The 12908-nt window shown below is 41.7% G+C and overlaps 1 non-coding gene and 1 pseudogene across 1 annotated transcript; both read left to right on the forward strand.

Annotated features, from left to right (window-relative positions):
• The window catches only part of LOC123139232 (ATP synthase subunit a-like), a 50163-nt pseudogene that overhangs the window by 36081 nt on the left and 1174 nt on the right, over nucleotides 1–12908 (forward strand).
• On the forward strand, nucleotides 9882–9954 carry TRNAF-GAA (transfer RNA phenylalanine (anticodon GAA)). The gene has a single exon. It is a non-coding gene; the product is annotated as a tRNA-Phe (tRNA).

Raw genomic sequence — 12908 nt, forward strand, 5'->3', positions numbered from 1 at the left:
GCTTTTCGATCCCCAGTTGCTATGGGGAACAAAGGCAGAAATACAATAGAATCCTCCATTTAAGTGGTTCTCGCTTCTCCTTATTCCTGCTCCGAACTCCTCCTCGGGTAGTTCCCAATGTTTGGCACTTTCCATACTTCGTGGGTGCAACATCAACAAATTCGCTCATGATCAAGTTACAACCTAAGATCTATGACTATATTATGTTAACTGTTCGTATTTTGTCCATTCCATCGGTATGCTCCCAGGTACCTGTAATTGTGATCTGTTTGCCAGAACCAAGGGGTCTTTCTGTGGAAACCTTCACGAGCAATCGTCGTTTTTTGATGGTTTTTCCGCTTTTCACGGCTGCTCTTTCCACACCCTCGGATATCTGGTGCCAAACTATCGCCCCTTTCCTTATATATTCGATAGTCGAGTTTGCTATCTTTGTGGCATTGATTGTACAAGTTCGTGAAGAGGGCTGGACGAGTAGAATGAGGGAAAGCAGCTCAATCGAGAAAAAAGAGGAGTAGACAAGAAAACCTAGAACTTCAAAAGTCACTATCAATGAATTCCCGAGCAATTCTAAACCAACATATGCTCCGTATAGACGGAATCTCAGATAAGAACCTAACAGAAGTTTCGCGACTCCTTCATGGAATATAGGTCTTAGTATATAAATAATGTCAGTTCGAACCTGATGAGTCGTTATCATCTGTTGCCCTAACTGAGTCCATTAGCTCTTGTTGCCCTTCTGTGGTGGGGATCCATAGAGAGTTCGTTTTATGAAATATCTGATAAAGTAAAAAAAAGAGAGACAGGTGGTTGCAACAATCACAAACCATAGAAAAAAAATGCATATCCTGTGTGTGCTCTAGTTTCGGGTTCTCCTAGACCACCATCATGAACCAAAAACAACCATACCTAGTGAAGGGGAGCTCTTCGCAGCTGTCAGTGGAAAGATGGAAATTGGTTCTAAAAGAGCCGAGCTAGGGATAAGAGATATGGTTGGTTGGCAGAATGGAAGGAATGCTATTCTAACGGGAACCGGGAAAAGAATGGTTCCCAATACAGGGCCCGAAGAAGAGAGACCAAAGGAAGTAGTGAAAGAAGAAATAAAGTACGCGAATCAAAGTGAAAAATCACATAGCTACTAAGTCAAAACGTCCAATGAGAATGGATATCAAGAGGGACATCAAATCTATTAGCAGCTCTATCAGTTATTTCATTATTAGCATTCCTTAACCAATAGAAAAAGAAAGAGATCACAAGCGTTATTAGTCTCCAGACGCATCTATCTATAAAAAGGAGTAGGGCACCTGATATGAGATACATACTGGAGTCAAGGATTGAGACCACTAGTGAGAAGGCCAATAAATCATTTTTTGTATCGGAAGGGAAAGAAGGACCATCCATTGGCAAGCACTAAAGGTAGGAATCTAGTGGCTGCTGCATCAAGCTCCATCCATGATTTTACACTCTAGAGGAGAGAACTGCTGTGATCCAGCTTTGTAGCGACCTTTCTTATGCGGAAGCAAAACCTGTATTTCTATACGAGTTTCCTTTAGTTGCTTAGGGTGAGCAAGCCCATAATATTCTATTTATATTATGTCTCCCTTTTCTGTTGGAGTTACATAGGAGTGGTCCATAGGGGGGGCTCTAGTTACTGGTTGGGAACCATCGGTCCATAGGCGCGCGAATAGGGGTCCATCCAGTTTATTCTTTTGGGGTTGTGTGTGGGACTATCCTCTTGATGTGGAAAAATAGGCTCTTAGGGCATATGCTGCCTTTACCGGAAAAAGAAAGTCAACGGACTTCATGGACGAGGAGGTGGAGGATGAATGGTATGGCTTGCTCACTTGCTTAAAAACTTATTTTCAAAAATAAGGAGACAGAATATAAATCTCCGAATGGAGAAAAGCATTTTCTAGTATTTGCCCATAAGCTTATTCAAAATAGGAGTGCTACATAAGCATATGCTAAAGGGGGAGGAATCCATTTATTATTTCTTTCTTAGCTTGGTCCCAACTATGTACAGAAATCTATCTATTATTGCCTGCATCGACAGCAAAGTAAACTCTCGCAGATGATAGAAGAACAACTCTTAGGGCAGTTGCAAGGAAACTATGACCTATTTATTGTTCCTTTCTTAGAAAAAAAGATAAAGGATGGCTTATGGTCTATTTTCTTACTTGACTATCCTGCCTGACTTGGCCAATAAAAGATACCTAGCATGACACATCAGCTACGCCATCTGAGCCTGTCCACTTGCTAGTCAGGAAAAATAACCGCTCCGTTCCGTGGGCTTCTTTCGCAGCTCTCTTCACGCTCGCTTTACGAGTGCAACCAAGTTTAATAAACTGTTCATGCTAATTCATAGACTATGCTGGTTTCTATCTAAGAGTCCTGTGAGACGCTTCCTTCTCATACACATCTGAAGCAATGTTTGATCATCCGCATTAGAGAGTTTTGCAGGTCCTTGAGAGAACGTTATCTAGTCAGTTATGACTTGACCATGGTCTGAGGTGAAATTTGTCCTGGTCCATAAAACGAAAGGTGCTGGGCAAGCGCAGAGAAGTCGTCTGAAGGGGAGTTCCATAGGAATGTTCAACTTCGATCAACCTTGGTTTGGTCCCATGCCTAAAAAGACAGAAGGTCAAAAACAAAATAGGGGTGATATAACCCACTGCTCGCCTAAGAATGTATTGACGTAATCCCTACTATGGCTTCCCGAGGGATCCAGCTGCTAAGAGGGTCCGAGCCATAACGGATTGATGTGACCATAGCGGCGACTGGAATCGATCTGAATGAGGCAGTTATGGGACTTATCTTATATAACAATATATATGGAGGAAGGATTCAAAAAATGTGGGGGTCAAGGTGTATAATACGAGCTCCACTTTCAGGCAATGAGCTAGCTTAACCCTGATTGCTTAAGGTTTAATACAGTCATGTTGGATCTGCTACTAAGAAAGGAAGAGAAAGACTGATTGCGACAGCTCAACCGGATGAGACATCTCTTATTTACAGAAATGTGCCAACGTGTGCCTACATTGTTTGATTTACCAGTTCCGGGTATTGGATTTTTTTTGGAATAGAAAGAATGAAACTAGTACCAGCTTATCGCCAACCGTGCTTTCTACCAACTCCGCCAACCCCAGACAGGAATATTGATTGCGATTTAGCCGCACTTGAGCCCGCAACTGCTGCCTCTACTCCGCCTACTTCTTGTGCTGACTTCGCCAGCCTCGCGGGGTACCGATTTCCTCCTGCTTTGTGTGCGTGCCATTGACTCCTTTAATGGGTCGAAACCTACTTAGTTCCCGTTTTTATTTCGTCTATACAAGAAAAGAAGGATTTGTGTTTAGCAAGACAGAGAATTGAATAAGTAAAAAGAAAGTCGTGTGTACCCTTTACCGAAAATCAAATATGACAGATAGGGTACGACATATTGCTTATTCCTGATTGATCTAGTTGACGACAGTTGCCTTGTTGGACCGATTGTGGATTGGAATAGAAGTTTCTTATATACAGATATTCGTGTTTACTGATTTCGCATACTGGGAATTGAACTTGATGTAACCCATTGGAAACTCTCTTTGAGACTCATTATTTGTTATATACGACAGGCTAATTAAGTCCTTCAATTTCAGAAAGGAGTCTTTCCTTACTTCCTTACACAAAACGGTTATGTTGTTATGCTGCTCGTGCAATCAAAACTTAGAATAGAAGAAAAAGAGTTCCCTCAGGACCCATCCTCTTCTCCTTTGCTTGTGTGACTATCATGAGAAGAATTCCATTCCAAGAAGTCAAATAACAAGAAAAAGAAACGAGGTCAAGATCCGTTGTTACCAGTACTGACGAAATGGAGAAAGTGTCCTCCGGGAACGCAATCTACTACATTAGTTGGTGTAGCCAAAGAAGAGGATATCCCCTTTTTTGACCCATTGGTCTTCAGACCAGACCCATACCATAGCTACAAACACTTTTGAGTCGGAGGAGACTGGCTAGATCGCCTTCTTGAGGCTCTCTGGGCTTATCGGATGTCAATCTGTTTAGCCACTGGTCCCCTTCTCCTTAGTCGTTGGCATGGATGCCATTCTTCCCAGTGAACTCGACGATTCCTTCCCTGCGCGTTCTGCTTGACGATGATATGACTGATAATCAGAAGCGAGAGGCTCTGCTCTCGAAACTTGACCTCCTCGATTCGATCGATGGGATAAAAAAAGGTTATGAGCGGCAGAGCACGCACAAGTCTATCAACGTCAACTCAGCCGCGCTTTGGACCGATCCTACGAATAAGAGGCATTAACAAAGCATTTATGAGACACCATACTTTCAATAGGCAAGGGCCAGCCCGAAGATCAACGGGATCTTTCTCCAACCTAAGTTTCTACCCCTGAGGGAACCGGCCATGATGCGTGGGGGTATCGATGCTGATAAACTCGTCTCCGCTCATCTTACCTGGAAATGGAAATAAATTATGGTAGATTACCTACCTCATCTGAGATGAAGGAATTTCCTACTTAAGATTCATATGCCTATTTTGCTGTTGATGTGGAGGAATTGGTACTAGCCTACTCGATATGTTCCTTGCCTGGTTCGCTATAGGAAGTGCTTTCAGCAAATGAGGAGGGGAATATTCATAGGTATGAATCTTCCGTCAATGGTTAAGGTTGAAGTGAAGGCAAACCTTCTTTGAATTTTGATGCCTAATTATTTAGCTCTGGTATTGAGAAAGAAACCATTCATACGGCCAGGTCACGGGAATGCTTCTTCGGCTTACAATTCCGAGTCAACAACTGTAACTCGAGCACTTAGCCTAGCACTTGCTCTTTCCTTCCTTGCAACGGGCTGCCTATGTGCCTACTAATATTTACTTACCTCGATGGTGCGCTAACTTTAGAATGAGGATTTGCCAAATTCGTATTAGGGGGGGCTATGCAGCAATTCGACCACTGTTACTGTACTAGATATCTCAGGCTTATCCTAAAGAAATTATGGCTTCGCTTCTCTTCTTCCTAGTGATGGATATAGTCTCGATGGCTTTGCCCAAGTATGGCATAAAAGTCAAATAGGATATCCTTCAAAAGGGAATTTCATGTGTGAGCACCTTGCCTCTTTTAGGGAAGGCTATTTACCAAGTGAGTCTGCGCAGCATGCTACGAAACATAAGAATCATTTTGAATCCCATTTGCACCCGGATTCAGCTTCTTTCGAACTAGCAAATGCACTTTCAGAGCCAACAACGGATCGGCTTGGCCCATTCCCCATCTGGGGAAGAAAGAGTACCTAGATCTGCATCTACTAAGTATGCCCCGAAATTCATGTTATGATCTGGTCTTTCCCAAAGCTAGGGCTTCTTTTCCCATCCCTATCCTCCGCGTCAACCTGTACCGGACCCAGAGTCAAAACTAAAAAGAGAATGAAGTCTCGAAAACTCTTAATTAATAAATATTCGTGCGCCTACTTTGCTTATCCTTCTCTGCCCCATTATAGATAGTTGGGTAGAGCGAGAGGGATAGCAAGGACTTGAAAAGGGAAGGTTTTTTACGGCTAAGATGTTTCAGTTCACCCCGACATGAAGCTACCACTTCTCTCCTATTGTTTCAAGCTGTTATCTCATTGCCCCCTTTTAGTAGCACCTTTGACCTCTATCGCTCGGAGCACAAATCGTTGTGCTCCTCACTGCTCAAGAGACTTCTTATTTTCTACTTACCCTTCGAGAAATCGGGGCAGCTGAACTCTTTCCCTTTTGGTAGTGGATTCCCTCTTCAACTACTTGCAAACGAAAAAAAGTGCAATGTTTCCGTTTTTTTCTGGATCGCATTCCTCCAGCTTTTGTTCTTTCTGACGAAAATCACTCTTCTTTACTGGGATTCCAGTACGCGACTATTGCTTTCGCTTTCACCACTCGTAATAATAGTGATCTTATATTTGTATTGCAAAATGGAGAGGGAACTACTCGCTAATGGTAGTAAAACCGCCCTGCTCTTCTTGGTTAGTATGGAGACAAGTTATCCGAAAGGTTGAAAGATGCCAATGTGAGCTAGCGTCTCGTTATGCCTAATAGCATTCCAATCTTTTAATAATAATCACTACTTGTATCTCTTTTGCTTCGCTTGGTTGATTAGTTTCACTACTTCAAATAAAACAATGAACCTTTTCATGTGTGGCCAAAGGGACTATGTTCCTAAAGTTCGAATTGATCATTCAATCGATCTAGGAATCATGCATGGCACAAGGTAAAGGATGGAATGAGACATCTGATAAAGAGCCTAGAATGACCTTTCCCGATCTTTTGAAGGGTAAGAATAATAACTATGTTGTATCGATGCACTGCTCTCAGGCGAGATTGAACACGAAAAAGGTGCATCAAGGCGTGAATAAGGAAGAAATCACCTTTGTCGGTTTTCAAATTGAGGACCAACTGTGCTCCGAAAGTGAGAGAAGAGATCTCAAAAGACCGACTCCCACATCAAGAGAAACAGACGAAGCAGCTCAAGCAGAGCTAGAAACGGAAGCCGAAGCAGCATCTTCTTCCTTTTTTCATACAGAGAAAGGTGCCTTCGCTTAGATTTTTTTTCTGTTGATCAGAATTCCTTAGAAGAAATTGGAAGAAAACCGTAGTGAAACGGTTGAACCTTAGCGAAGTATTTTGGGTTCATTACTACCTTCTCCTATTCAGAATCGGAGAATAGGAACAAAGTAGCTCGCCTAAAGAGGAACTAAAATTCTTCTTTACTTCGATCAAGAAACTAGATTCTCAATAGAGTTGCTTACTACGAAAAGAAAGATGCCCCACCTTTAGTGATTAGATGGATCACTAGCCCTTACTCTCAGTCACTGATTCAAGAACGAATACCGAGACAGAAAAACCCTTGCTGGTCTACTGCTTGATGGCTTTACATAGCTAAAGGATCCGTAATGGACAGCAAGAACTCTGAATCAAGAAAAGTACCAAATCGATTGGTAATGTACGCTCCTGCGGGAGTCGAACCCACCGCATAGGTGCCTTGTTCTACCGAGAGATGAACTAAGGAGCGGCAACCCCTACATTAGTTCTTTGTACCGCCCAGAAGGGCACGAGAGAAAAAACAAAAGCAATAAAAGATCAGACGAGACGGAATTGGTAACGTGAACATATTTTCGTCTTCTTGCCTTAGTTTCATATAACTCAACCTCGCTTTCCAAAAAAGAAGTACTGATTGAGATTTCCCTTTTATGATGGCTATCCCGTTTCTATTACTTACTGAATTTCTTGTCTACTGGCTGGAAACTTGAAAGGCTTACCACGGGATCGAAGGTAGAAGAACTTTTAGGATTGCCTAGAGGGGAACTACTCCCCCAATCCCATTTTTTCACGGGAACCCGATGTTATTAGATTCTATTCATTCATTCTGAATCTTTTATCATATCGCTTATTACGGCTATCTTTAGAATTTCATTGACTATATATGTTTCTTTCCGTATGAGCTATTCCCTTTGCTTTCAATCTGTCCTGTGCCACTCCAGCTTTCACTCAAGCCATTCTTTGCATGTCGACCCTCACTCTTCCTCTTGCTTCCTTAGGAAAGAGCATAAAGAAGGCACCGAAAACAGGTGGGAAAGGAAAGGTATACTTTTCACAGCCGACAAGCGGCGCATTTAAGCCCTAAAGAACTAGCTTCCTGGAAAAAACTCACTCGATCACCGGCTTTCAGGGGATTCCCCCACTTAAGAATAAAGGGGCATAGACTACGAAAGGGCTATGTTCACTTGATGAACGATAAAAGGTATTCTATTACATAACGAGAGCATACGAGCGGAATACGATACTATCGAGCTTTCCGAAAGTGTGAGCTGAAATTCAAGGGTAATCGCACCCTTGACTCTATCACAAGCTATTGGAATTGGCTGGAACTTTCTATACCAAAAAGGGATATATATATATATATATATAGGGGTTTGTTTTATTGATGCAATAGAGATCTTTCATAGATGGATCCCGATATGATCTTATTGATACGAGAATTAGAATCAAATAAAAGTGTTTTCTGATGCATGCACTCTTTTCTTTAGGTTAATCAGCCCTTACTTGCATTGATTTAAAGGTCCTATTTCCCATTCCTTGCGGACTTGGTAATCTAACAACCCTTCGGGGGAGAGGATTATAGGACACCATAGCTTATCTGCCTTGATTTCCGAAACCAGAACTACTTCGGCCTTCCCTCAACTGATTGACCTAGCCGAGATATAACTTATGATGTGTATAGATTGACAAATTGCTGGGTCTACCCTCAGGGCACCCTATAACTTATGCTGGGTTCCAGGGAAGAAAAGAAAGGGAAAGCGGTCTTCTTCAAGCCGAAGGGGAGCCCGGATAATTGAATGAAGGTTGGGACAGAACTCCAAAATAACAGATCCTTTCCTACTAGTTTGTTGTTCCGGTTGGGAAAGCAACAAATGGGATAATCATTTCCAGTCAATTTCTCCTAGTTTTCTTTCTGGAATTCCAGTCAGAAAAACAATGAAATGGCATTTGGATCAGAAAATCAGGAGAAGAAAAGCAACCGAACCATAGATCCTGCTTTGGCCAACCCTCAATTACCAAGTTCTTACTATCTAACCTAGCTTTTTTCCATCTATCTAACCTTTGTCTATGAAACCTCGAATGCCTCTATACAGTGACGAAAATAGGGTTGTACCTGTAATAACATCTCTTGATACCAGTATTCTAGCTTATGGTTCATGTGGCATTCCTTGCTACTTCCTATAGCTCTTCTTTTGCAGATACATTAGCAACTTTGGCCTCTATGATTTTGATTACCGAGGGACTCTGATACCAGTCTTGGTGCAATCGTCAGGGTCACCCACCTACAGTTTTCGCCATAGAAACTTTACAAGATGAGGATGGTTATGATCCTAAAAGGTATGATGACATATAGAAATTCCAAAATAGGTAAAGTCACCACCATAAGCTGAGGTGAAAGATCGAGTTGTACTTTTCAAAACTCTGCCCTGTTTATTATCTGTGGTGATAAGTTTTACATAAGATCATTTAACGGGATGCACCTTATCAGGATGCAGATCTAGATCACAAGTAAGCCGTGATGCGTGAGACGGCTCTATCTATTTTCACAAGTACAGATGGCCATCAAAGATTAGCAAAGCTATAACAAAAATAGGTTCACGTAAGAAAGTGCTTATTAGTTTGCGTAGGAATGCCCGTTTTAGTTTACGGAAGAGTGCACGTAGAACAACAAAAGGGGTTATTCATGTGAAAGCCAGTTTCAACAATACCGAAATCATAACATTAACATTTTTATATTCGAATTTGAGATATATATACCGGACCTGAGTAGTAAGTGTTGACTCATGCGAGTCACTCCTTCTTCGCTTTGACTTCTTGGCTGGCTTGATGCTTAGTCTGGCCAATGGGATGACCCCCCTTTTCTCTACTTTGTTTAGCTTTGCGAATGAGAAAGGTTCTTTCAGGCGACTTCGAACCCCATATTCATACCACTTTCCCACCTATCTATTATTTTTTTAAAGAAAACCGTAGGAATCTCTCCGAGGGTAGTAGGTCGGGGGAGCACCTTCCCTTTGCCTTATGGGACCCTCGATCATACTCTTTTCTGATAGCCAGAAAGGAATGACCTAACTTACCACTGAGTAGGCACCCTTTTCTTTTCCTTCTAAACTAGCTGCTCTCGCTCTACCAGTTCATACTGAACTTTCACTTTCATTTATTTCATTTATAGGCGGGCTTGATTTTTTGATTTGCATTATCCGTTGGATCAAAATCCATATCATTATCCTGATATTTACTAAGTCCAATTTGAGAATACTTTTTTCTTTTTTAGTCCCTTTAATTGACATAGATACAAGTACTCTACTAGGATGATGCACAATAAATAGTCAGGATAGCTCAGTTGGTAGAGCAGAGGATTGAAAATCCTCATGTCACCAGTTCAAATCTGGTTCCTGGCACAGAACGAACAATGAATGCCTTTTCGGGAAAGAAAAGGGCCACATATTTTTTATAGGGAAAAGCTTTTTTTAAGGGGAAGAATCATCAACAAAAAAATCCAAGAAAGAACAGCGAAGGAAAAACGTGAAAAAACAAGTGTTTTCCCGGAACGAAATAGCGGAAATTCCATACGTTGATCACCAATGTTGCATGTCTTTCCTTAAGCTGGAGTACTTTGAGTTAGAAGGCCTACTTTATTCGTCCTTTTAAAGCCTACTTATTCGTCTAGCTATTTCCAATTCTAATAAATAACCCGATCATATCATATCTTGGGAAACCCTAAGACTACCCAAGGTTGTACCCTACAGTGTTACCTATAGTCTATACTTGTGTATATGTTGCCTTCTGGGGTGGCAAGCTAGAACCAATTAGTCTAGGTATCAATTCCAATTTAAGTCAATGATCCTCATTTTCTCCAACATTAAGAAGATTATTGGTAAGGTGACCAACCATCACGCAGGATTCCGGGTCGGAGTAGCACCTCTTGCCTGATATATACAGGTCATTACTGGCGATTCATTTGTGCCCTATGGTGTTCAATTGCCCGTTTGTTCCCTCCCCCTCGGGACGGGTCATTCTACTTTTCCCGCTCAGGCGCTCCAAAATGCTCTGACTAGACTGCCGACACCCATGATTTGTCCATCATTCAAAATGGCATTTCGTAAGGGCTCATAAGGTAGGAGGAATCACAGATCCTCCATGCACTTTCGCCTAGAGTTAGTTTTATTTTTCACTACTGTCTGAGTGGTGGCTAAACCCTGAAACTTTTCCTTGAAATGAAATAAAGATCTAACTTTATTCCAGTAGTGGTTTCCGCAAATGTAGATAATCTTGTTGATTAACACCCACTTTCCATACCCTGCAATTCAGAGGCCATCACCTCTGGTCTTTTAGTAACATATCAGTAAACAAGGCTCTCCTCGTGTAGCTTTTTGTTCTCGAGGAAGAAAATCTCATTGATTACTTAGAATGCCGGATGAAGCAAGTTACAGCATTGGTTCTTTCGTGATTCACATATATTGGAAATCTCTTTCTTTAGGAAATGGGATGGCATTAAATTCTAACTTAGGGATTCTCTTCTTCCTGAACATTCATGAAAAGAAGGACTCTGGCTTAATTGCTAAAGTTTAGTACTGGGCCGAGCGTACTTACCTACTTAGATAAGAGGGATACTTATAGATCTCTATGAGCGTAAGGCAAAGTGGGCAAGACTGCTTCCACAACTACATTTTCGCTTAAGCAGGACCTGTGAGACCTCTAAGCAACCGTCTACTACTAGTTATAGATGCTATTTCTAATTGAATAGAATGGATGCTTCACAGCGGTTCTGGGACAGGTAGGGCAGCCAAGTGAACATAGGCAGCTGTTCCTATAGAACACAAGTCTTTCTCGAAAGCACGACCTTTCGATTGACTACGTCTGGTCTCAATCCTTTTTATTCCAAAAATGGGTCCTCGATCAAAATGATCTAGTGTCTATGTCCATGCCTGAGGTTGGTAAACCCTATATCTATTGCGGGGTGGTTTGAGGAAGGGACAGCTTGTAACCCACGACTTACTACTAGGAAGATTCTGGTGGAGAGCTTTTCACATATAGATAGGTCACGATGAGGAAGCTCCGTAGTCAACTAATAGATAGAAAATCCACCTTGTGAACCGTGTTTGTCTTAATGTACTGTCTGAGAAGGAATATACCTATGCCAATCCCTCTAGTGGCTATACTGATTGACATAGGTAGCTATCGTAGTCAAAGCTCACAGGGCCAAATGCTCTATTGGAGTGGGCACGAACACACACAATCAAGGTTCGAAGAACTTCTACTTCACGCCTTGAGGATTCTATGACGCTCACTCAATGGTGTTGTGGCGATTGCAAGCAATCAATAAATGAGGAAGCCAAATTATGGATCCAGGAAGGCTGCATCAGAAGGAAGAGTAGGTGTTGCTATGCCATTGGCTGGGACTAAGACAGAGAGAGGGGAGCATAGCCCCTATGATCCCGGTAAAGAGTTCCAACTAAGCTCTTCTCAGGTTCTTTCTTTCTCTTCCATTCTTATATTTATATATTAAAGTGTAGTTTTCTTACTGAAATATAATAATATTAATCTAATATGCCCATTGGTGTTCCAAAAGTACCTTACCGGATTCCCGGAGATGAAGAAGCGACTTGGGTTGACTTATACAATGTTATGTATCGAGAAAGGACACTTTTTTAGTTCACTGCCCTATACATAGAAAGAAGTGCTTTTTCACCGGTATCAACATTCTATCTGGAATCAGTAGCGATAATTGTTGTATTGTGAGCCAGTCCCGTAAGACACTACGCACCTCCAAATTCTATATGATTTTTCCAATCATTTCATTTATACGACCTGCAAATAAGATAAGATCTTGGCTCGCCCTACAAAAAACAACTATATGCCCTATAAACTTGCTTGCTTCTTCGAATTTCGAAATAACATATAGAAAGTGTTTCTGTGATGAGACCATTCTCGATCGATAAATGCGATAGGAGCCTATGTGTTTCACGGGCAGCCGGCCAATAGGGGAAGGTTGTGAATCCGGCGAACCGACCGCTTTAAGAACGTGATTTTCTTCTCTCACTCAGTTATCAATTGACAAAGATGACCCATTCTTTTTCGCCCTAAAAACGACAATGGTATGGTACTTTTTCTTCAAATCGAGATTGTGTGGGTGTCCGCTCATGTTCACGTTACATGCTAAATCAGGCTTTCCTTGGAAAAACCAAGGGCAACCCCTATCTCAGTCTCCTTTCCTTTCTCTTTTCGGGAGCAGAGCTGAAAAAGATGGAGTTACCTGGAGATGGAAAATTTCGATTTAACAATAAAAACTGTACAAAGCGTCTGTCACGTCCATTCTTTTATTAGAGATTTTTTCCATCCTACGATGGATCCG

This window comes from Triticum aestivum, chromosome 6B, assembly GCF_018294505.1.
Source record: "Triticum aestivum cultivar Chinese Spring chromosome 6B, IWGSC CS RefSeq v2.1, whole genome shotgun sequence".
NCBI lineage: Eukaryota > Viridiplantae > Streptophyta > Magnoliopsida > Poales > Poaceae > Triticum > Triticum aestivum.